The sequence below is a fragment of the Phoenix dactylifera genome, unplaced genomic scaffold, assembly GCF_009389715.1.
Source record: "Phoenix dactylifera cultivar Barhee BC4 unplaced genomic scaffold, palm_55x_up_171113_PBpolish2nd_filt_p 001349F, whole genome shotgun sequence".
Lineage (NCBI taxonomy): Eukaryota > Viridiplantae > Streptophyta > Magnoliopsida > Arecales > Arecaceae > Phoenix > Phoenix dactylifera.
In genome coordinates, this window is record NW_024068677.1 from 29753 (window position 1) to 56802 (window position 27050).

Consider the following 27050-nt stretch of genomic DNA (forward strand, 5'->3'; position numbering starts at 1 on the left):
GGGATCTAAACGGGTCAGGCCGAGTTGAATCACAGATCAATCCAACCCATCTGCAGCCTTATGGATGTCCGTCCACCATTGCATCGCGCAATGTCCTCTTGGAGCGCTGTGCAGAGAACAAATGGTGCTCGGGCGCTTTAAGAATTATGCCAAGAGCTATCCAACGGTCGACGTCGCGAAAAGACGATCAATCATTTTTTTGGCGCGAAAGATGAGACCCAAACCCCCTCGCATTTATCAATGGCATCATGTTCTTGACATTGGAGGACTCTCTGCTGAGGCTCGGATGGTTGAACCTCTTAGAGAGCCGGACAATGACTAAGAAGGTGAGCGGTAATAGGAGCTCTCTTGAAGCTGCCCATCCAAATGGAGGAGCTCGACTTCCCTTCTCCTTTTCCATGTATTTTGGTTTTCATCATCTTGGCCTAGTGGAGAGGGCATGGCTATCTTGGCCTAGTGGAGAAGAAGAGAATCCTTGTGTGAAGCTGATGTGTCCAAAAGATGCTGAATATAAAAAATCGGGAAGTTAAGAAGAAAAGAATAAAGAAGGCAGTTGGCGAGCCATAGGTAGTTCCTTAAAAGAGAGTTTTATGGGCAAAAAACCACTAAATTGATCCTTGCATGCTCCTTCCTTATCATCCTTTTTCATATGTATATGAGGAATCAATAATAGTTTCAACATCATTTTTTTGGGAAAAGGAGAAAACAAAGATTCCTGGAGTGCAGAGAATGCTTTATAGTTGGAGTGACAAGTTCCACAACAATCAGCTCAAAAAGTGATCCTTCAATTGAATCATTAACCTATGTTGATAATATTGATCATGTAGATAGCATGGTATGCTGAACCAGCTCGTACCGGACCGGTTCGGTCCCTCACTGGTCCGATTCAAGCGTGGAAAATGGTATAAGCCTGGACTCATATCATTTTCAATCGAGCGGTATAAGCCCGGTACTGATGCGAATCGGACCGGTACAATAAGCACCAGAGCATTACCAAGACACCCATATCTCATAACATTGATCATGCAGATAGTTCTGCTATTCTTAATCTCCTTAGTCCACACCACCATCACTGGCTCCGGCGACCTGCGATCCCACATCATAATTTTATAGGAACATCAGGTTTGGGATGCATTTTCCATTTGGCAACTTGGGTCAGCGTCAAAGATACCCATATTTTATATAGTCAGCACATCTCCTTTGCTCTGCCCATCTCATTATAATTCATCTGCACTCAAAACAATGTTACAGGGTCTGCAAAGTACTGCCGAGCCCTCTCTTCATACCATGAGAAGTTCTATTAATTTGATCGATGAATTACTCCTCCTCCGCTGAGCCTTTCTTTTTTTTTGTCTGCTGCTACTTCAAGAATCAAGATAAAGGGGAAGTTCTTGATAAAGTTGAGCTTCTCGGGCCATTCAGGGACAAGGATGGCAGCAACTGCAAGCATTTCTCATCTGCCATGCATCAGTTTCAGCATGCGCAAGCCATCGAAGAAGTTCCAGGTCAGACCCTGGTGCGTTCGAGATAATTATAAAAGAACAAGTAATTAAGCAGTGATCAAGTGAAAGCAGTACTAGAAATATATGAAGGAGAATGATTTGATTGCTCCCCTAGTGTAACTAGAGAGATATAAGTACTACAATTTTAACTAATTTGCAAAGTTACGGAACCTTAATGTATATAACTTTGCTGTGACTGAGACCGAACGCTTACCCAATCAAAGAGGATCGAAGCCAAAATCTCCAGGGAAACTGCAAGATTACATGAAGAAAAATCATTCACTGTTGCAAAAAATTAGAAGCTCTATCAAGTGGCAAAGTCATAAATATGTAAAATTTGAAAAGATTTTAAAAAAAATACCTTCCATCAAAGCCATTCTGGAGGGGTGCTCCCAGGGAACCATGGAGGCCAATCTTGGGAGACTGGTGTTGTCCGTTCCTGTTTACTTAAAAATACGCTAAACAGATCGTTGTTAGAACCGACAAACAAAGTTTAATTTAATTATACTCTTACCTTTTCTACTCGAAGAATAGTGGTCGTAAGAGGTCGATCCACAGGGAGGCGATTGGAGTTGCATAAAATTAGAACGTTCACTCGGATTCAAAGCCAATTTTTGAATAATAAAAGAAAAACATTACGTCGGGAATGTTGACTGATTCTCTGGTCTACTAGAGAATCTTTTCTATTTGAAAATGACGAAAAAATAGGTACTTAGAAATCGAAGAGCATTTAAATTTGATAAAAAAGAAAGCTCGGGCATAAAAAAATGGATGAAAACAGTGCTAAGAAGATTGAAGCCTGGAACATAAATTGCATGAAAGAAAATTTAATATATTGCATAAAAAAGAAAGATTACAGAATTTGAAGAATGAAAATTTAAAAAAACAACAGAAATTAGAACTTTAGCATAAATAAAACTCTCTACCCAAATAAACTCTCAGAGAAAATAAAATAAATTATGAAACTCTCCTCAAACTTTAAAACAGAGTATGCTCTATTTTCAAAAAGCTTTGAAAACAGAGCACCTCTCCCAACTTCCTCCCCTTGCCCAGCCGAGAGCACTCTCCTCTTTTGAACCAGCGGAGCACCTCCACCCCCTCCCTTCTTATAGATCGCCCATGGAATGGAAGGCAGCGATGGATCCCGGGAGAGGAGGAGGGCGCGGTCTTCGGCCATGTGCGGGATCACCTCACTCGGCTGCAGCACGGCGGAAGCAGAGGCGCAGGAGGCTGGATCGGCTCCGGAAGAGACGCGGACGACTGGAAGGAGCGGACGTGGGAGGCTTGGATCACGGGAAAGGGGCTGGCCACGGAACCGTTGCTGATTTCCACGGGATCGATGGGAGGACGCCGTGGACGCTGGGAGGAGGCGTTGATGAAGCGGAAGATGAATACGGGATGGGGTCTTGGCTGCTTCACAGGCTGGGATCATGCATTGCTTAATTGCAGCGAGGGATGCTGGGGATTTGGGGGAGAATCACGAGCGGACGTCTCGAATGGCCGGATCTGGAAGGGTGAGACGCGGGCTGAGGCGCTGGCATTCGGAAGACGGGATCGCTGGGAAGCCGCCGCGTGAAGAATGGGATCACGGGAAGGATGCGCGCGTGAAGAATGTGTAATTTATTTTATTTCTTATTTCTTTTTTTTATTAGGGTGTTCATCACACATATAATTTTAAATTATCCTGAAGATTAAAAGTATTCATATTAGTTGCAAGTATACATACCCCACTATTCATGTGCTTACGTGTAGGTTCTAAATCATCTTGTATCATGTTAGTAGAAGATAGGTGGGACGAAAACTCAAGCTAGAACTGCTATCATATTCCTTAACTCAAAGCTATTGTCAAAGCAATTCCTAGTTTGTATAGCCAAAAAGATTAGAGTTTGAATTAAAAATTTGAAATTCCCTTTTTTTAAATTTTATTTTTTTTTAATTGCATAAAAAAATCAAAAATATTCATAAAAAATCAAAAATATTCTCACCCCCATACCTAAATCTAACATTGTCCTCAATGTTAAAGAAGATTTAAAGCAGTAATAGGATAGAGGAGAAGTTACCTGATATGGGTGGGTAAAGTGACAATTGGGGCCAAAAACCTCCAAACCTGCATGTTAGTAATTTATTAATTTTTTTCTTTTTTTTTCTTCTTTTTTTAATTTACGTGTTGGGTTGCCTCCCAAGAGCGCTAAGTTTTATATCTTCAGCCAGACAAAATGTAGATCCCTTTTTTTTAACCATTATCTAAGAATGGTTTTGGAAGAGTCTGAGGAAGAACAGTCGGCTGATGACGATCTATGCTCATAAGGGGAACAGAATTAGGGGGCGCATGCTCGACCCCTTCATCGGAATGGGCAAGGTAAGCCTCTAAAGGGTTCTTGCTATAAGTTTGTAAGAAAGTCTCCTGAACGAGACTTTCAATCATGTCAACTTCATTGATTTCTTCATCGCCTGGTGGTTGTTTACTTATGTTAAAGATTTTAAGCTCGACTTTCATGTTGCCAAAAGATAACTTCAGCATGCCATTTCGATAATTGATCACAGCATTTGCTGTGGCTAAGAAAGGTCTTCCTAAAATTATAGGTGTGTGAATGTCTGGATGTATTACAGGTTCGGTCTCAACGATAACGAAGTCCACAGGATAGTAAAACTCGTTTACCTTCACTATTACATCCTCTACAATCCCCTTGGGGTACTTCACTGTCCTATCTGCTAAAAAAAGGGATTTGTGGGCTTTAATTCTCCCAAACCTAACTTTTGGTATACATAGTAGGGAAGTAGGTTCACACTGGCTCCTAAATCTAATAGGTCTCCCTGGATGATCGTCTCTCCTATTTTTATTTCAATGGTGGGGCAACCAGGGTCTTTGAATTTTGGGGCAATCTGCTGTTGAATGAGAGATGAGGCTTGTGCAGCCATAACAGCTTGCCTAGAAATGCTGGTTTTTCTTTTGATCGTGCTAAGGTCTTTTAAGAATTTTGTATAGGAGGAAATTTATCATATGGCATCAAGAAAAGGTATATTTATTTGAACAGTTTTAAAGACTTCCATGATTTCATCATACTGAGATTTTTTTTTTGAATCTTGTAGTCTACTAGGAAAGGGAGCCTTGGGTGTGTATGTCTCTATTGGTTTCTCCTCTATTCCTTGTGTTCCCTGTTCTTGTGCCTTTTTCTGAGTGGGGTTCGGTTCATACTTTTCTTCTTTTTCTTGTACAGAAAGTTGAGCCTTGTTGTCCACTTGCTTGCCAGACCGTAAGGTGGTAATTGCCTGGACTTCATAGGTTGAGTTTTCATTCGAATCAATCTGAAACTGGCCTCTTAGCCCTTGATTCTGTTGCCTACTAGGGTTAGGCACTGGCTGACTGGGTAATTCACCTCTCTTCCTATCCCCTAGAGAGTTAGCTATTTGGCTCAGACTAACCTTAAGTTTTGCAATCGCTTGTGCATGGAGTTGGTTAGTCTGGGTTTGAGCCATGTTGGTCTGTTGTTGCTGTTGGATGAAGTCTTGTTGCTGCTTCATCATGTTAGCCATCATGGCTTCCAACGATGTAGACTGCTGAGGGATAGGGGCACTATAAGGAGGGATAGGTGGAGCTAATGATTGGTTCATCTGTGGTGGACCTATCCTGAGAAAATTTTTCTGAAAACCTGGTGGATCACCTTGATGTTGAATAGGTTCATTTTGCTTGTACGAGAAATTTGGGTGGAACCTATTATCAGGATGGTAAACTGGGCTGAACGAGTTGGGAGTGGGCTTCTTGAAGACACTATATGAATTAAGAGCATTTGTTTGCTCGGCCTTTATAGTGGGCAGATTAGGGCAGCACTCCACTAGATGTTCCGGACTGTTACACAAGACACATAAACTATGTGACTTGTGATCCACTTTCATGATGGGATTTAACTCTTTATATGAACTCGAGCTAATGGAAACAGTGAAAGCATCAAACTTTTTACTTAAGTTGTTCATTCTAGTCACCAGATTGGACATGACATTTTTGAGTTCTGGGTCTGCTTTCATTTCATAATTATCTGGTTTTCTAGACCCAAACTCATCTCTATTTACTTCCTCACCATAGCTACTCCAATTTTGGGCGTTCTCGGCTAAGTCAACAAGAAATTCATAGGCTTGATTCGGGGTTTGGTTCATAAACCTACCCTTGTGCATGGACTAAATCATATTTCTATGTGCCGGAGTTAGTCCTTCATAAAAGAAGTGGAGTAGATCAGCCTTATCAAGCCCATGGTGCGGGCACTTGACCAACAGATCATGGAATCTTTCCCAAAGTTGAGAAAATTCTTCCTCAGTTTTTCCTCTAAAAGTTCTGATGGCATCATTAATTTTTTCAGTTTTTACCATGGGATAGAACTTAGCCATGAACTTCCTAGATAGTTGTTCCCATGATGTGATGAAATTTGAAGCAAGAGAATACAGCCATGCAGCAGCACGATCCTCTAAAGTCATGGGAAACAACCTTAATTTAATACCCTCTTCATCTAAGTTTTGATTTCTAAACGTTTGACAGATTGTCAAAAATTTGTTTAGATGAATGTAGGGTTGTTCACTCTCGAACCCATGAAACTTGGGTAACATGTTTATTGTTGCAGCCCGAATCTCGAATTGGGCTGCATTATTAATTGGTAATACTATGCAAGTAGGGGGACTAGCAGATGCGGGTGCGAACAGCTCATTCAATGTTCTAATGTGTTCACCCATTGTAGAGATTGATAGTTGGTTTACAGTTCGCAAGTTGTGATGAAAAGTTCTGTCAATCTCAGGATCAAATGGGGTTAACTTATCCCTTAATGACCTTTTACCATGCATACATTATTAACAACTTAATTAGACTCGACTCCTAAACGAAATCCTAAAAGATAAGAAGAAGGGCTAGACACAGATGACCACAACCAACACCACACAACAATTTGACCCTATTAGTCTTAGAATTAAGTGAGGTTTAGTAGCTTTTTAAATCTAGTTGCATAGAGATTTATCAGGTTAAAAAGTTTCTGAAATTCTCTATAGATTAGACAGCTCCTAATCTCCCTTTCAGATTAAGCTTGAGCTTACCACTTAAGCGATCCAGTAACCAGTGACTAGAAAAGTTCCGGGGTGTGTGGTGGTACCAGAAGGAATACACCGATACCATAATACCCGTAACAGTTCTCACTATTGTAAAACTTTCCTAGACATCACCAATTACTAAATCCTCGCTGGAGGAGCTTTCAGCTGCTTCTTTTCAAGAGCCTAATTGAGCTCGAAAATCCTAAGGCCAACGTTTAATTGATTTTAATTTAATTTGGCTTAGGATATGTATGCAAGGTGGTGATTTTTGGGCTAAGGACAGGTAATGACTTTCCGACCTTATCTTTTTAATGGGTTTTGCCCTTTGTTGCCCAGTAGATACAACCCAAGAGGGGGGGTGAATTGGGTCTTTTAAAACTTTTATGCTACTTCTAAAACTTTTTGATTAACTATGCTAAGTTGTATAGATGCACAGTGAAAGTTAAACTTAGCAAGGTTTTGATGTATAGACTTCAACTTGATTAAATATGCTTGCAACTAAAGGATGTGCGGATAAGAATTAAGCAAGCAATTTATCTAAGTAAGTAAGTGTGTTAGTTAGACTATAACTAGAGGCATTACAAACACAAAGGACATATAGTGGTTCGGTGCACCCCAGCACCTACATCCACTCCCCAAGACCTCTTGGGAATTTCACTATAATCCTACCGATTACAGCCGGTTGTTTTACAAGCTCACAACCCAACTTGTTGTTTTACGAGCGCACAACGAACTCGGTCGGTTTTCCCAGGCTCACCGACTAGAACCTCCCCCGATTGTTTTTCCGGGCTCACAATCAAACCCTTACACGTTGGTTTTACCCTCGGCTCACCAACAAACCTATCACCGTTGGTTTTTCTTTGGCTCACCAACAAACCTTAACCCCTTGATTCAATCCCTTGATTGAATCAAGTTACAAGATATTAAAACAAAGTATAGAACAAAACAAAGCTTCTTAAACAAGCAAATATGACAATATAAACAAATAGAGTAAAGAGAAACCCTCAAACGAGTTTTGAAGATGGAGGAGCTCGGCTTCTTCTTTACTTGATCCTCCTCTGATTTGGCATGAAGTAGAGGATCCCCGAGGCAGCACACGGATGGAGAGGAAGCTTTCGGATTCACTTGGATGCTCTTCTTCTCTCTATTTCGTTTTGGATGGCCCTTTTGTGCTTATGGGAGATTTCCTTTGTAATCTCTTTGAGATCTCTTTCCTAGATGATCTCTCCCACTTCCATGAGTTCTCTCCTAGCTCTCTTCTTGTTTTTATAGCTTTAGATGGCGTGGAAACAAGAATATAGCCGTTAGAGACAAAAATAGAGCCGTTGGACACAGTCTGCACTTCCTGACAATATTACCGTTGGGATTGGAGTCGACTCGCGCGATCAGGAGTCGACTCGCCTGTTGCAGGAGTCGGCTCGTGCTTTACTGGAGACGACTCGGCCACTGTTCCAAATTTGAATTAAAGTGCATGCCTTGACTGGGAGTCGACTCGTCTTAACCTGGAGTCGACTCGCCAACTTCTGGAGCTGACTTGGCAATTTCGGAGTCGGCTCATCCACTGAAGTCCGTGGATCCAATTTTGAATTTGATCCACTCGAGTCGACTCGACTGTCCTGGGAGTCGACTCGAATCTCAGAGCCCGAACTCCCGATCCTCTGTCTTTTGGGCTCATCCAGTCTTGGAGTCGACTCGAACTTCCTCGGAGTCGACTCGGCTCTCAGTTTCTGAAAGTTGGTCTTCTCCCTTTTGACGTGAAGCTATCGTGGAGTCGACTCGAGCTGTCTGGGAGTCGACTCGAATCTCAGAGGCAGTAACTTGATCTTCTGTCTGTTGATGGTCGCGTAGTCTCGGAGTCGACTCGTGTATTGCGGGAGTCGACTCGAATCTCAGAGTCCATGAAATGCTCTCTGACTTTTTCTTTATGTACCGCTGAGAGTCGACTCTTGCTTTCTTTGGAGTCGACCTGCCAACCATCGGAGTCGACTCGCGTTCCACTGGAGTCGACTCGAATTTCAGACCCGAAAACTGCTCTCTGACTTTTCTGCCTGTGACTCCTAGGAGTCGACTCATACTTCCCCGGAGTCGACTCGGTAAACATTGGAGTCGACTCGAATTCCTCAGGAGTCGACTCGAAGACTATTCTTTCGAATTTTTCCTTTGATTTTACTCCTCCAATTTGAACCTTTTGAACTTTAAACTTGGGCCAATGAATTGTAGCTTTCTTCTAACTTTTCTTGAGAGCTTTTGGAGGCCTTCTTGTGTTCTTCCAACTTGCTATGTTCCTTGCAAAATAAATATCTTTCTCCTTGCAACATAAACATTAGTATCTATACTTCAAGGTTTTGTGATCATCAAAATCAATCTATGAATCAATCTTTGGGTCATCAATCTCCCCCTTTTTGATGATGACAAAACTTGGAGTATATGCAATATAAAAGATATTGTTTTCTAGAAGTAATACATAGCAAAGTTGCATGAAGTAGAAAACATATATTTTTAAAACATACTTCATGATAATGCTTTAGATTTAATCAGCTTAACACAATCAACATATTTCAATTTAAGCTGATTTGTATTCAATTCAAAGCATAAAGGCATTATGAGCATATACTTAGATATTTGCATATACTTAGATATTTCTCCCCCTTTTTGACAACATCAAAAAGATAGGGAAACATTAAGCACAAAGATAAGAACACTCAAATATTTCTTTCCCTTATTGTACTCTGATTTGAATGTTAAATTATTGCAAGGATATGAATCATATAACTTAAGGCAATAATATTGGAATCAGATTAGTGAGCACAGATCAGAGCCAATGAAGATAGTTTTCAAGAAGTTTTCTAAGTTGATACCACAGATAGTTTTCTAATCAAGTGTAGGTGGAATCTTCTTTAGGTTAATTCAAGAAGTGGAAATCTAACCTCTCTTCAATAATAAGTGTGAAAGCTTGTTCATTTAAGATCTTGTGCCCAATCTATTAAGTATTTTATCAACATGAGAGCAATTTAACTAATTTTCTGAGTATAAGAGCAATATATTAAGTATGATTGCAAAGTGCTTTTATGGTGTAAAAATATTGTGGCATAAATACCAAAATATGAATTCATGCAATTTATAATATATCTTAGAGTATACATAAAGTTCAAGGCTTTGAAGGTTCTTTTAAAGCTCTTTTAAAGACTTTATTCTTTTATTCCTAAAAAAAATTGATACATAAAAATATGAATTGGCACACAATTTAAGTTTTAAAGATCAAGTCAATTAGGACTCATTAGTGAATATCAAAATAGATTTTCTAAAAGATACTCAAGAAAATTTTACACGTTATTCTCCCCCTTTTTCATTAAGTTAGAGGCTCTTTAAGCTCAACTTGCAATTTGGTTCATGATTTATGCATAAGATATACTAACCAAATAACACGCCTCAAGGTGTATCATAAAGATTTTCAGATTTAAATTTCAGATGATACATATTGGAGAGTATTAGGATCACTTTTCATTTAGTATTCTTTCCCTCTCCTTTAGTTATAGATTTATGCGATTAAGTTCCATAAGATCTTTCCTTCTGAAATTTTCTTTCTCCCCCTTAATTGATCATTCCATTTTAAGAGTTTAGAATTTGTAGATAATGTTCAATAAGATTGTCAATCTCAAAAATATATTTCAGCTTATTTTCATAAGACTCAAGGTTTGAGACAAGACAACCTTTATAGAACTCATCTCAAGGTATAAACTTATAGTTAAAGCAAGTATTGTAATATAAGGAGGTTCATCAAAATCAATCCATAAAAATCAAGGTATGCATCAAAATAAAGTGTCTTTGGGATAGGATACTGAATATCTAAATCTCCCCCTCAAAAGATGCATTCTTCTTTAATCATTTTAAATTATTGAATTTTAGATTTTAGTGATAAATGTGAATAAGACTGAAATTCTATGATATCGAGAATGTAGAGTAATCTAGTATTATTCAAAATTTGTGGCAATTACTCTTTCTAATCCTTCAAGAACAAGTTATGCTTTCTCTTAATCTTAGAGAAAATGTATAGAAATATTAAACAGAAAATGATTCATTTTAAGCTCAGTTTCTTTCAAAAGCATTTACATTTTCTTTCTCTTGGAATCATTCGAGTGAGCTGAAATATTTCTAGCTTTAAGATCATTCACTCTATATATATTCTGATGGAAGTCTTGAAGAATGTAGGAGAGAAAAACATATAGATGATCATTGAGGTATATAGATTTATAGAACTCAATTACTTAATCACAGTTTTTCAGCAATGTATACATGAAACACAATAAATCCCTTTTTAATATCAAAATAAAATTATATATTTAGAAATTTTTGTTTGCAATCAAGATCATCGAAAGACACATCATTTGGACCAATATTGGTACACTGTAAGGATAAGAAATGATATGTTTCAGATGCGTATCGGGTCAAACAATCAAGGCATCATTATTCTATTTTTCTTAAACTGTAGTTTTTATATAGGAATCATATTGAGTTTAAAAATCAGATTCTGAATTTTATAAAGATTTTCAATAGAGGCTTTTAAATCATGATTTGAGATATGTATCTTTCACATTGAAGCTCATCTTAAATCACTAAGATTGAAAACACATATTTCAATAACATTAGAGCACTTTCAGAATCTTTATATTTAATATTGAGTTTCGATACACAATGGAGGATATTTTAATAAGTATTAGGACATTATGTATCAAAGTTAGGCAAGTAGAAAGATAGATCAAGATTAATTCATTCTGCCTAAATAGAGATATCTTTCTCTTCTCCTTTTTACAAATTTAATTAACTTTCAGATTTTAAAGATGATTGTGAACGACAAATCTGAAATTTCTTTTCAATAATACCCAAAAATTTATGCAGTATTTCAAACATTCAATTAAATTATCTAAGCATGGAGCATTACAAAATATTGAGAACCCATAATTCAAAATATCATTCCACATGCAACATATATTATGAGTTAAGTCATGCATTAAGAACAAGCATGTTAAGTATCAAAATCAATTCTTTTCAAATAAACTCCCTCTATTTAAATATAATTTTGCACTGATTTCATCCTTAAAGTGTGTTTCCATGTGACTAAAAATTTGAATTGATTCTTTCTTGTATACTTTCATTTACTTTGTCTTTCTTTTAACTTTCTTAAGCTCTATACTCTATTTGCTCCCTATCCGGTGGAGTTGGAAAGGGGCACGAGGTACTACCACTAGCCTTCCTCTTGTGCCGTCCCTAATATACCCTACACCGAATAGTTGGGTCAAATAGTGCCGGGTACTACCACTAGCCTCCCCATTGGCACCATCCCTATGATGAGCAATATAGAAAGGTTAAAATGTTTACTTCAAAACTCTCCCGTTTGAGTGTAATTAATTATAGATTTTATCCCTTCCAAATGTGCCGAATATATTATGCTTGTTTTGCTTTTCCTTAAGATTGAAGTACTTGCCTTTGCTCAGATTTTTCATCTCTTGAACAATGTCCATTTTCTTTTCTTTATCTCTCTCTCTTTTTGTTATTCTCAAGTAATTTACATGAAAGAGCAGAATAAAGAAATAATCTTATGTATCATATATATGTATATCATGCAAACAACATTTTCATTATGCTCAAGAATTCATAACTTCTCACAAGTTATTTTACATCAAAATTTTAAGCATATACTTGTGTATTTCATGGTTATGATATGGGCAAAGAAATAATTTTAGATTGAGCAAACCATGAAACAATTTCTAAAAGTATAAGTCAGTCAATACACATATAGACATGATATCAAAAATTAATAATTAAAGAATTTAATCATGCCATAATAGGATTTAAGTTATTGGCTTTGCTCAATTAATTTGTGAGAAAGGTATCTAAAATTACCTATTCATTATATGTTCTTCAAGCCAAACTAGATTTCTTATGTGTGAACTTTTGGCTGAAGAAGATCCTCTCTCTTGTTTGCATGTGAATGTTTAGTGTATCTTACATGAAGATATCCTTCAAGTTGAAATTTCTCATTTTTCTTTCTTGAAGGAAGGTCATTAGTTTCTTTAAGATACAAAGCATTCATCCAACATATATATATTTTTTAATTAGATGACTCAATATGAGATATGACAATAGTTGCATGTTGAGTCACTTTATTCAAGAGATTGCCTAAATATAAGCAAGCACATATCATTTGAACTAAAGAGATAGATTCATTAACCAAGATAGTTTAAGTCAATTTAGTTTAGATTCTATTTGCTTAAGATAATTATCAATAAGATATGTTAACTATGTTTTAATCAATTTATCTTAAACATTTGTTTCTATCAAAATTCAGATTATGATTTATTTGTTATCAATAAAATATGATTAATTAAAGTTAGATTGAAGTCTTGCACAAGGTCACATAATGAGCATACAATCTGGTCTACTAGCTGTATGATAAAATAATTATTCTATCATGCTTCAATACAGCTTTAACACAATAGATCTACTTTGCTCATCCTTTTCAAATTCTACAAGATGGGGTCATAGATATACCTTCTTCATGCCAATCTTCTATAAGAGTTTTCTTGTGGACTAACGTTGGTCAATGAAGATCTCCTTTCCTGTTTGTCTTAATTTGGAGTTTGAGAGAAGATGTTAATTCATCCATCATATCTCAAACTCACTTTGCAATATAACTCTTCATTAGTAGAACCAAAAATGATGTCATCAATGCATACTTTGAGCAAATAAGATATCACAAATTCATCTTTTTGATGCATAGATTTATCACTATTACTTTCTATCAAAAAGGTTGCTTAAGCTTTTATATATCATGCTTTTGATGCTTGTTCTAAATCACATATTGCTTTATCATATATGTAATGTGTATTTTTAAATATGGTGGTTATTTTTCATAGATCTCCTTTTTAATGAAGTAACCACATAGGAGTGAATTCTACACATTCATTTGACAGAATATAAAGCTCATGAAGCAAGCACATGATAATGATGATCTTTACTTCTAATCATGCAAGAATCTTTATCAAGATCTATTTCCTCTTTTCTTGATTTAGTCTTTTAGTAGTCATCAATTTTTCTTCATTAAGTGCATATGTAAAAGATTAACCATATAATTTGATTTTAGTATTTTGATAATAAATCATTAGTCTCATAAAGAATAAAATGAATTGATACTTCTACAACTAGAATTTTTCATGAATGTTCTATATGCATTGCTTGATGAATGATATCCAAGGATAGAAGTATCTTTATCAAATTTGGCATTATTTTCATAATAACATGTACGACTGAAAAATATGAAAGATATGCAATGATTCATTTTCCATTTTTCAGAAGATCAAAATTTTCATCAAAAATAGAAATCATATGTATGACAAGCAGTGATGATAGTCTTTTAAAAATTATTTAAGTAGATGACTATCATACATAATTGTCTTTTTCATTTCTTCAAGAATTCTATTAATCCTATTTTGCTTATGGTGTCCTTGGTGCTGAAATCATTGGATTTAATATTATTTTCTGTATAACCTTTATCAGGATTTTGGTTTTCAACACTGTGCCATGATACTCTTTATCTTCACAGTTTGGAAACCTTTATCATTTGAACCACTTTTACAAGATTTAGTAAATACAGAAAAATACTTCAGTTTTATTTTTCAAGAATAAATCCAATGTAAGCTTTTGAAAAACTTGGAGATGGAAACAACATCTTTAGATTTAGAAATGATTTTTGTTTGTTTCCTTAGTTTTGACCTTTAAGTAGATAATCTAAGTAAGCCTATGGCAAGGTCTTTTGAGATTAAGTACATACTAGCATGAGTTGATTTTATATGCCAAGGATGGTTTCTTGGTATTCATAGTGCATATATTCAAAAGCATACCAAGTACACATTATCATATCTATGATCAATAAACAATAATGCCATGGATAATAACTCTCAATCAAGCATATAGAGAATTCATAGAGTTATTCTTAATAAATTGATTAATCATTTAGCAACTTATCCAATAGTGAGTAAAGTATACTAAAAGATGAAGAGATTTGATTATATTTTCAAAAGTATTTTCTATATCACAAAATTGATCACTACTAGCAAATCATATCAAATACTAAAGCACAAATAATGATGAGATGCAAGAATTACTGATTTCATTATTATTTTTTTGTTAATAACTTTTTAAGTTTCTTTATGTTCCATAGGTACCTTGGTACACCTATGTGTACATCCTCATTTTCTCATTTTGGGTACCCAAGCTTGCTTGAGTCCTTGAGAGTTAGGACATATGGTTCCTTTTGGAACCCATATCTGTTTAATAGTAATAACTTTACCATTTGATTTAATTATACTAGAACGATAGGTAAAGTTGTTATTCCCATTCTTTTCATTTTTGAAATAAGTTATCTTATTTAATGGTTTGCTTGGTAAATTGATAACCTTTTTCTCTAGAGATTTATGTCTAAGTGAAGGAGTCAAGCTAAATTTTGATTTATCAAAATCAGCATGTTGGCTTTCAAACATCATTTTTAATCTTTCTGAACTTACAGTGAATTTGTTAATAAAACATCTTAATTGGTTAATTTCTTTACTTAAGTTTTGATTTTCTTTAATTAAGCTATGATTTTTCTGAATCAATTCTTCTGAAAATGACCTTAAGCTTTCATTTTCAGAATTTAGTTTCTTAAGATTTTTATTCTTTACAGTTAATTTTCTACATTCACTATACAACTCATGAAAAACATTTAATAATTCATCATAAGAGAATTCTTCTTGAAAATCATTTGAGGTAAGAGTTGATTCAGATTTTACCTTATCTTCTTGTGCCATAAAGCACAAGTCAGTTACCTCTTGTAGTTTCTTGGAGCTAATATCATCATTGTTGCTCCTAACTTTTATTTTCTGGCTTGACTCTTTCTTGGTCAAGGCTTTCTTCCTTTTTATCTCTTTCTTCCTTTCTTCTTGCTTCCTTTTCTTCTTTGTCTTTAGGAAGCTGATTTGCCTCGGAGTCGACTCGGACCTTATTGGAGTCGACTCGGTGAACTTGAGAGTCGACTCTGAGATACTTGGAGTTGACTCGACTGAGGGAGATTCAACACCCTTTTCTGCAGTCTCATTGTTAGTATATATTTGAAGCACATGTGAGCTAGTCTGAGATTTATCATAAATATTTTCTAAAGTATCCCAGATCTCCTTAGCAGATAAGCATGCAGAAATTTCATTAAACTTCGTTTCTTGAATAGCACAATATAACATGTTCATAGCATTAGCGTTCAATTGTGCTAAGTCCTTTTCATTAATAGTTTGTGAGAGTGTGTGAAGGTCATTTGTTATGATTTTCCATAGATAATAGTTTTGTGATTGAATGAAAATGCGCATGCGTATTTTCCAATGTGGGTAGTTTATACCATTAAACAGTGGAGGTGTATCAATTGATTGTCCTTCTCCTAGAAAACTATCTATTTGAGTTGTCATGATCTTTGGCTCTAGTCGGTTAAGACTACAAATAATATTTGAGCACCTGCTCTGATACCACTTGTTGCCCAGTAGATACAACCCAAGAGGGGGGGTGAATTGGGTCTTTTAAAACTTTTATGCTACTTCTAAAACTTTTTGATTAACTATGCTAAGTTGTATAGATGCACAGTGAAAGTTAAACTTAGCAAGGTTTTGATGTATAGACTTCGACTTGATTAAATATGCTTGCAACTAAAGGATGTGCGGATAAGAATTAAGCAAGCAATTTATCTAAGTAAGTAAGTGTGTTAGTTAGACAATAACTAGAGGCATTACAAACACAAAGGACATATAGTGGTTCGGTGCACCCCAGCACCTGCATCCACTCCCCAAGACCTCTTGGGAATTTCACTATAATCCTACCGATTACAGCCGGTTGTTTTACAAGCTTACAACCCAACTTGTTGTTTTACGAGCGCACAACGAACTCGGTCGGTTTTCCCAGGCTCACCGACTAGAACCTCCCCCGATTGTTTTTCCGGGCTCACAATCAAACCCTTACACGTTGGTTTTACCCTCGGCTCACCAACAAACCTATCACCGTTGGTTTTTCTTTGGCTCACCAACAAACCTTAACCCCTTGATTCAATCCCTTGATTGAATCAAGTTACAAGATATTAAAACAAAGTATAGAACAAAACAAAGCTTCTTAAACAAGCAAATATGACAATATAAACAAATAGAGTAAAGAGAAATCCTCAAACGAGTTTTGAAGATGGAGGAGCTCGGCTTCTTCTTTACTTGATCCTCCTCTGATTTGGCATGAAGTAGAGGATCCCCGAGGCAGCACACGGATGGAGAGGAAGCTTTTGGATTCACTTGGATGCTCTTCTTCTCTCTATTTCGTTTTGGATGGCCCTTTTGTGCTTATGGGAGATTTCCTTTGTAATCTCTTTGAGATCTCTTTCCTAGATGATCTCTCCCACTTCCATGAGTTCTCTCCTAGCTCTCTTCTTGTTTTTATAGCTTTAGATGGCGTGGAAACAAGAATATAGCCGTTAGAGACAAAAATAGAGCCGTTGGACACAGTCTGCACTTCCTGACAATATTACCGTTGGGATTGGAGTCGACTCGCGCGATCAGGAGTCGACTCGCCTGTTGCAGGAGTCGGCTCGTGCTTTACTGGAGACGACTCGGCCACTGTTCCAAATTTGAATTAAAGTGCATGCCTTGACTGGGAGTCGACTCGTCTTAACCTGGAGTCGACTCGCCAACTTCTGGAGCTGACTTGGCAATTTCGGAGTCGGCTCATCCACTGAAGTCCGTGGATCCAATTTTGAATTTGATCCACTCGAGTCGACTCGACTGTCCTGGGAGTCGACTCGAATCTCAGAGCCCGAACTCCCGATCCTCTGTCTTTTGGGCTCATCCAGTCTTGGAGTCGACTCGAACTTCCTCGGAGTCGACTCGGCTCTCAGTTTCTGAAAGTTGGTCTTCTCCCTTTTGACGTGAAGCTATCATGGAGTCGACTCGAGCTGTCTGGGAGTCGACTCGAATCTCAGAGGCAGTAACTTGATCTTCTGTCTGTTGATGGTCGCGCAGTCTCGGAGTCGACTCGTGTATTGCGGGAGTCGACTCGAATCTCAGAGTCCATGAAATGCTCTCTGACTTTTTCTTTATGTACCGCTGAGAGTCGACTCTTGCTTTCTTTGGAGTCGACCTGCCAACCATCGGAGTCGACTCGCGTTCCACTGGAGTCGACTCGAATTTCAGACCCGAAAACTGCTCTCTGACTTTTCTGCCTGTGACTCCTAGGAGTCGACTCATACTTCCCCGGAGTCGACTCGGTAAACATTGGAGTCGACTCGAATTCCTCAGGAGTCGACTCGAAGACTATTCTTTCGAATTTTTCCTTTGATTTTACTCCTCCAATTTGAACCTTTTGAACTTTAAACTTGGGCCAATGAATTGTAGCTTTCGTCTAACTTTTCTTGAGAGCTTTTGGAGGCCTTCTTGTGTTCTTCCAACTTGCTATATTCCTTGCAAAATAAATATCTTTCTCCTTGCAACATAAACATTAGTATCTATACTTCAAGGTTTTGTGATCATCAAAATCAATCTATGAATCAATCTTTGGGTCATCACCCTTAAATTATTTTATGCAAATGCTTAATACTCAATGCAGCAAATAATCAATAATTTTTTAAAGTTTATGCAATGTCATTAGGTTGTACTAATTAAATGAGCAAGCAATATTTTTTTTATATTTACTATTTTTTATTTTTTTTATTTTTATTTAAATTTTTATATAGCAATAACTTGAATGTAAGCTAAAGACAATCTTTATGCGTCAGTCAATCTCTGAATGCCCATTGAATAAGCTCTGGAGATTACTCCGTGAGGAGCCCCAATAGAGGTATGATAACCTCGAGGGTTTGCACCTTATCAATTACTAGCAAAAATAATAATATCTTTTTGATTTAATTTATTTTTTAACTTTTTTTTAAAATTTAAATTTCAAATTTTGAATCTCAGAATTCAAATTTTGAATTTAAATTTTTGAATTTTTGAATTTTGAAAAAATTTTTCAATTTTTTTCCTTTTTATTATCTTTTTTTTTAATTTTATTTTTTTACTTTTTTAAAAAAAACTTTAAATTTTGAATTTCAAATTTAGAATTTAATAACTACGAAATTATTAACTAAAAATAATCAAAAAAAAAATTAATAAAAATAAAAACTTACTACCGGAGTGCGTTCACTCCGGGCATCCAAAATTCGATTTGATCTTCGTGATCGTTCTTGCTTCTCGATTTGCCTCCCCGGCAACGGCGCCAAAATTTTGTTGTCCGTTCCTGTTTACTTAAAAATACGCTAAACAAGTCGTTGTTAGAACCGACAAACAAAGTTTAATTTAATTATACTTTTACCTTTTCTACTCGAAGAATAGTGGTCGTAAGAGGTCGATCCACAGGGAGGCGATTGGAGTTGCATAAAAATTAGAACGTTCACTCGGATTCAAAGCCGATTTTTGAATAATAAAAGAAAAACATTACGTCGGGAATGTTGACTGATTCTCTGGTCTACCAGAGAATCTTTTCTATTAGAAAATGACGAAAAAATAGGTACTTAGAAATCGAAGAGCATTTATAAATTTGATAAAAAAGAAAGCTCGGGCATAAAAAAATTGGATGAAAAAAGTGCTAAGAAGATTGAAGCCTGGAACATAAATTGCATGAAAGAAAATTTAATATATTACATAAAAAAGAAAGATTACAGAATTTGAAGAATGAAAATAAAAAAAACAACAGAAATTAGAACTTTAGGATAAATAAAACTCTCTACCCAAATAAACTCTCACAGAAAATAAAATAAATTATGAAACTCTCCTCAAACTTTAAAACAGAGTATGCTCTGTTTTCAAAAAGCTTTGAAAACAGAGCACCTCTCCCAACTTCCTCCCCTTGCCCAGCCGAGAGCACTCTTCTCTTTTGAACCAGCGGAGCACCTCCACCCCCTCCCTTCTTATAGATCGCCTGCATCACGGCGGAAGCAGAGGCGGAGGAGGCTGGATCGGCTGCGGAAGAGACGCGGACGGCTGGAAGGAGCGGACATGGGAGGCTTGGATCACGGGAAAGGGGCTGGCCACGGAACCGTTGCTGATTTCCGCGGGATCGATGGGAGGACGCCGTGGACGCTGGGAGGAGGCGTTGATGAAGCGGAAGATGAATACGGGATGGGGTCTTGGTTACTTCACAGGCTGGGATCATGCATTGCTTGATTGCAGCGAGGGATGCTAGGGATTTGGGGGAGAATCACGGGCGGATGTCTCGAATGGCCGGATCCGGAAGGGTGAGACGCGGGCTGAGGCGCTGGCATTCGGAAGACGGGATCGCTGGGAAGCTGCCGCGTGAAGAATGGGATCACGGGAAGGATGCGCGCTTGAAGAATGGGATGTTTCACAGGTGTGGGAGGTTGATCCGATCACGACTTGGAGCTGAAAAGATGGAAGGCTGCGATGGGAACGATCGCGGGGCCTTGATGCGGGACTGATTTGGAAGGTGATCTGATGGACGGTGCGAGATTTCATGCTTGCATAGCAGCTGGAAAATTTGTTGAGCTCGAGCTGCCGGGCATTGGGCTCAAACCCAATGTTATTGGATCTCTTGAATTCCTTGCACTCAAACATAAATACAACGTTAATTAATTAATTTTATCATTAAAAATTAACTATAATACTAATTAAGATGGTATGACATTGTACTTTTGTGCTCTCATCAACTGGTTCACACACTGCACACCCCTCTAATTGCATTTGTTAAGAGTTGGAAGACTCCCAGAAGTCCTCATCATCCTTGATGATGGGTTCAGGTCCTTCACTCTGTCATCAAATAAGTCCTAATTATCCCACCAGTCAAGGGGAATGAAAAGAAAGATCAAAGAGATGGTATCTTATGCAATATAAAAAAGTTAAAAATTAAATATTCCCACCTAGAAAGACGTATTTTTTTTATTTTTTAAACGAGGCAGGTCAGTCCCTTTGTCCCTTCCGGAGAAGCTTTATTAGCCTCTGTACCAAGATGGGAACTCTTCCGGCTGAGAAAGCGAAAAAGCCAACAATTATATCCAAATCTTTATTCCGAATATCTTAGATCAAAGATTACAAGCCAAATCACTAGAAGTTACAACTCACTCCCAGCTGATGAGAAGTGCCTCCATCCAACCTCAATAGTATTGAATACTCCTTCCATCAAAGCACGATGATTGCATTTTATGGTCAGAACTCAATTCCGGAATGGTGAATTAGATTCAGCCTATGCTTGCCTTATACTCGACCCACCGCTCCACCAGTTATATCTTCAAAGTATGCATACTGTTATCTTGCTATATGTTTAGAGCTTCAACAGTCATAAAGTTGAAGGTACTGCAATTTGTTAATTAGCTAGTTGGTTACAGAAGTTCAGTTCTGAGAGGAGCCAAGAACACCGTTGAGGAGCTGCCAATGCTGTTTAAGGTACTGAATTCTTTTTTTTGTTTTTTTTGTTTTTTTGCTAGAACAGATAACTCATATTTGACGAGTACACGTCAAATATATGGCCACCCAATCTGCAGCTCCATTAGCTTCACGAAATATATTCCTGATGGAAAAGACTCCTCCATTACCCAATCTGCAGCTCCATTAGCTTCACGAAATATATTCCTGATGGAAAAGACTCCTCCATTTTCGGACCCTCCTAGATCCAACTAAATTTTTTGAAGAACAGAAAACAAAGAACGAAAACCAGGTTGGTGAAACAAATTTTGGCTTCAGATTTGGGTAGGGGCCGCGCGAACGCGAATCCCCCTCTACCACAAATTATGACGTCCACTCTCCCACTTGGGGAGATGGTAGGCCAAGGCTCCCTCCAAGTGCAATGAGGGCCCCTGACCCAGGCCATGGGCCTTCTTGTTCACCCATTGACCCCGTCCAGGTAAGTATGCTTCAAGGCGGCCCAGCTTCTGTACTTATCGAGAGCCCCGTCCTCTCATGCTCTGCTCACATCCGATATGGGACTAAAAGCTGTCAGTGTTTATTTATGCAAGCGGAATTACCGCAGAAAAGGCTCTCACAAATTACTATACTTATTTTGATTGGCACATATATGTTCATTATTTTAAAGTACTATAATTGTTTCTTGACTTGGCAATCTAAGTCTATACTACAGTGCATGTTTGATTTAGTTTCATATAGTCATCTTGAACAAGATAAGTGAATGTGCCTGTTTGATCGTAAATTGCTTAGATTGAAGTAATACAGTTTGGTTAGATTAGATGGCAAAAAAACCACTTGGTGAACTCATCAGGACAGCAAGTTTGGTAGAAAGAGGCATTTGCTTTCTAAGACCAGAAACCTAACGTTGAGAATCCACAAGGATACCATATGTATGGAGTCAAACTTGGTGAATCTCTATTCAAATCCGGTCAAGTCTAGATTTTTATAATAAGGATCCCACATCGATAATTCGAGTCATTGAATGTGATCTCTTTTCGCCTTTTACTTTGTTTCATTCAGTGGCACATTTCACGGTGTTAATTAAAGGCAAACGATGTCATTAAATACACCGGTGGAGTGATTTCTGGAGTAACATTTTTTGAGTACTCACCTTCTCTCCTTGGAAAAGATTCTAAGTTTGAAACTTAGATGGTGCATCCCTAAATATTTAGATCTAATTGTTAATCATGGAGAGGTCTCCCTCCCTTTCTCAAATAAAGCCCACAATTCATATCTCTCTGTGCACCTCCATTTACCATGTCATATGACTAGCTAGATGTGCCATGGATATAAAATGAGGTGATTTTGTCTTCTCGTCCTTTGTAAAGGGCTCTAATAAATGGTCATGTAGATCTAGTGTTCTACATCCTAATCTATTAATGGACAATGAAGATAGAGCTAAATATGTTGAAAACTTAAGCAGCAGTTCCTCTATGAATTGACAAATTAATTTCAACATATATATAAGGTCCAGTATCTTTCCTAGTCACTTTGGAGAAGTGATTAATTGACTTCAAAAAAAAAAAAAAAATCCACAGGAAAAGCATATCAAATTAATAAGATCTTCCAAAATCCATGGGAAATTTGTACAACTAGGTTTATATGGTATTGACACCTTGCGAATTGGAGTACAACTAACACCACTTTACTGAAAGCCTGATCCTAGAAATTTATAGAATTCATGTTCAATGTTTAGCTACCATCAATTTATATCCATGGTTTCGCATTTCCCGAAAATAGCCAATGTGATTTACTGTTTTTGGTAAGGTTCTTGGAGCTTTTATTGACGAGCAAAATAAAAAAGGCAATTATTTAGTGAATTGGTGCTTATCCTCATGGTCATATATGAGTCTTGGATGATACACCTCCAAAAATCTGAACTTCGATAATTATAATATGGGTCGGTCTCCCTCCCTTTTTTTTCTCAAAAAAATTATAGTTCTCGAGTGGTAAAAATATATCTGCCGGGGAACAGGGAGCTATGCAGGGGCATCTAAAACTGATCTTTTAAATAAATTAGATGCAGGTTTGAGTTGTAGCTAGAGTTGTTGGTGCACACTACAAGATCAGCAGCCGATCGATGAATTTCACAAGAGATACTCTGGATTTTTGAAAAATAAGCACATTTGGTTCGCATACAGGGACCAGCACCATCCAAAACATTGCAACAGAGGCAAGTGAGCTTTTAATGCATGAACCATTTTAAACACATAGTCCCATATTCAATAAACATGCACACTCCATGTGTTTCTTGATACACTTTGATATACTTTTCAACATTTTGGAAGGTACTAATGTCACAATATTTTATGATCGATATGGTGCTCAAAAGAGAGATAAGAGGACAAAGACTTTGTGTTTCTTTTGAATCTATTTATTTGAGAATTTGTAACAAATTGCAGAATATACTGATCTTGTCATCCAAAGCCAGGTACCAGGTTAGGTAGAGCTATTCGTTGGAATTTTATTTTGGTACAGCCTTAGCCAAATTTGCCTCTAGAGCAGATAGAACCCTATTGATGTCACAGAGGATGACACAATAGAATTACTGTAATCTCATGGAAGTGGGTGTGATCTTCATGTAACATCAGAGAGAAGCCAATAACTTTTTGGGCAAATTGATAGCCCAGTCCTTTGTTTGCCTGCCATTTTACAGTTAGTCCTTGCACGAAAAAGTTTTTTTTTTTTTATCATATTTCCGCCACTTCATGGGTTGATCTATATCCTTTCAGTTCTCCGTTGCTTAAGAAATAAGATATCAGGTTGTTGCTTGCAACTCTTGCTCAGTTTTAAATAATAGTTGTTTTCTGGATAATTTGTATCTTCAAATATGAAATTGGACTAGAATCTTAGCATGGGTTGATAAGACTCCTTGCTTGCTTCATTTTTAAACATTGCATCTCATTGAAGGCCAGATTGCCCACATAATAAGAAACTAGTGGACCAATCTCAATCCTATTTTCATTTACCTCAAGTGCATGTAAATGGTGCAAATGATATTGGTCTAACTTGACCTGACCTGAACTAGGCTGGCCCAAATCATTGTCACCTCTGCTAGAATTCCTTGCTTCCTTTAACTTTTCTATTAATCTTTCCAAGTGTATGTCGATAGACGCAAATAAACAGAGCTATTCATGAAGAGCTTGGGCTTGATTTAACAATTGGCTTCTTCAAGTTCATACAAGTAGAAGATGAGGCAAACTCGTAAGATCTTTTTTCAGAGACTGACTTTCAAATGAGCCAAGCATAAATAGCCATTAGTTTATGAAAACATAAGTGTAACCCTGGTCACCGCACAAGTTTTACTTAAGGATCATGGAGCTCAGCCATCCTGTTGATTTGATCTAAATAAACCAATGCTCGACTCAACTCATTGGCAATCCTATCCCATGTTTTGTTAGAGATTTAGGCTTGTTCTTTTCTATAATAGGAGCCTATTGAGTAGCCGGCATGAGTTAACTAGATCAACTTTTGCAGAAAATTTTGATTTCATATTATAACCCTTACCAAGATTGGCAAGCTAATTTGCTTGTTGGTATTATCAATTTATTACTTAGACCCCTTCGAGTATCTCTAACTATTAGGAGCAGTTTGGAGTCTTTATAAATAGAGTCACATGCAGCTCAAGATGCAGATGTAGATCATCCTGCTTATTTGGATGCCTGCAACTTAAAATACATAGTAAGTTGAGTTGCTTACTAGGCGATAATTTAAGGCTATCTTGTATTAGGTCGACTTATAGTTAAAATGGCCATGTGATAAGTTGTAACCTCTTGAACAAGTGTTTTAATTAAAAGGAAGATTCTCTTCTCTTCTTCCTTCCCTTCTTCTCTCCTCCCCCACCTTATTCTCAACTCTTTCATGCCATCGCCCACCAGGCCCCGTCATCTCAATGAGGCCCATAGTCATCTCCTTTGTCTCAAACTTCACTGCATTGCTCTCCTCCACTCCGCCTTTTCCTCCATTGTTACCCACCCTTTTGCCCCTCTTCTTCACCTTTTTCACCCTTCTCCAGGTTTACACTGTCGTCCGCTCCCTTCCCATAGGTGCCCAGGACCATGCCTTTGTTCTCTCAACCGATGGCTTCAAAACTAACTTCTTTGTTCACAATACCCTCATCTTTATGTACGTCGAGTCTTTGGGCGTGGAGTTTGCTTACAAGAAGTTTGATATAATATCTATCAGAGACGTTCATCTTTTTTCTAAACTCTCCTCCGAACACAAAAAAATATTAACATGTAACTAAGCTCCCTGAGGCGTACTTGTAGATGCATGTTAAACTAAACTTTCAATCCAGCAGTTTGATATTGGCAATATTTTTCAGATGGATACTTTATAGTTTCATCTTACCTAGGCGGATTCATGTTTATTTCAAATTTTCTTGTTCTCTCATTCTCTTGTATCATATGATGTTAGTACTGTATATCAACATATGACTTCTTCTAATCCAGTCTTTAGAGGGGACTGCTACAATTGCAACAAGCATGGGTGTGGAGCCTCTGGATTGGGAGGGGAGGAGGGAATTTGGGCATCCAACATATTAGTTAGAGTCCCAGAATCCTTTGCCTCTCCCTCCATCCCAAAATTTTGGGTTCAAACCAATAAAAATAGGATTTGAGAATCTAGGATGATGCGTACACCTATTTTAGTGAGATAATCTTTTCATCATGGAACTGCAAGAGATATGTTGAGCCAATAATCATCATCCATATTCTCATGGAAGGCCATGATCAACTAAAAAATATGTTTCTCTTTCATTATAATGTTAATTGATGATCCAGCATCGATGCACCCAACTTCCTTCTTAATGCCTCACATCATTTCCACGAGGACTTTTGTTGATTATGATTTTGGATCTAGAATAAAAGAGAAGAGGAAAGAACAAGTGAATGAGGAAAAGAAAGGAGACAAAGAAGTAGAAAAAGAAGAAAACTTCTGTGAAGATTTAAAGAATGACAAGGAAATAAAAGGAGGGAGATTAGGGCTTGTTTGGTATCATTTTTTACTGTCTTTTTAAGTAGAGACACAAAATTTGATGCAAAAAAGATGTTTAGTTGTCATTTTTCTATTTTTTTAAGTAACTTTCATTACTTCTAGAAAAAGTGAAAGTGAAAAATTTTCTCTACCACTTTTTGTAAAAATAACTTTTGGGCCTCCTCCCCCGTGTGTCCCAACTCCACTTGACGTCCTAACTCCCCCCAACTCCTTGTCCATTTGGCTTCCTTCCCACCTCATTCTAGCATCCCCAGTGACCTCCCATCCTACCACTGCACCACCCTCTACTCCTCCAACACTGCCCTCTTCATCACCCTGTGAATCCTCATCACCGACCTCCTCACTTCTCATGTTCCCCCCTCCATTGTTAGCCTCCTTGTCCTCAATGCCTACAGCCTCTCCGACACCTCCACCAGTTTGTGCCTTCTTCAACCGCCCGCATGCAATGGTCGTCGGCTTCGCCATGGCTGAGCACATCCTCAAGTGCCTCTTCCTCTGTTACTTCCATCTTTGGCTTCGTTTACCAAATATATTTTCTTAGTTTTGTTGTTAAAAAGGACAAGCAGCGACTACCAAACATGTTTCTATTGGCAGACATTTGAAAAAATGGAAACATAATTTTTGTTACAATTTTTTTTTTTTTAAAAAAAAGAAAAGTAACAGTGATACCAGATGCAGACTTCGTCTTCTTGGCAATGGAGTTTTGTATGAGATGTCTCTTCTATTTTCTTATTTATTTATTTATTTTTAGAAAAGCAGAAATAGTATTTTTTTTTAATTATTGTTTAGCTACTTCTTTCTCATTTTTTTGTGGTTGGCAACGATAGAGCTTAAGAGACATGAATATTGAATAGTTTAGTATTGCAATTTTTTCAAATTGTGTTTATAAATTATTTTCTCAAATATTAAAATACTTCAAAGGTTTGGTATTCTATGTATTGATATATTTGCCGAACTGATACTAGAGGACGTATCAACCGGCGAC

General features: G+C 37.3%; 1 non-coding gene and 1 pseudogene across 1 annotated transcript; both read right to left on the minus strand.

The window, feature by feature from the left end:
* Window positions 1–983: 983 nt before the first annotated feature.
* Window positions 984–26530, minus strand: LOC120108476 (annotated as a pseudogene).
* LOC113461878 lies at window positions 21356–21517 on the minus strand. The gene has a single exon (XR_003384146.1). It is a non-coding gene; the product is annotated as a U1 spliceosomal RNA (small nuclear RNA).
* Window positions 26531–27050: the final 520 nt, after the last annotated feature.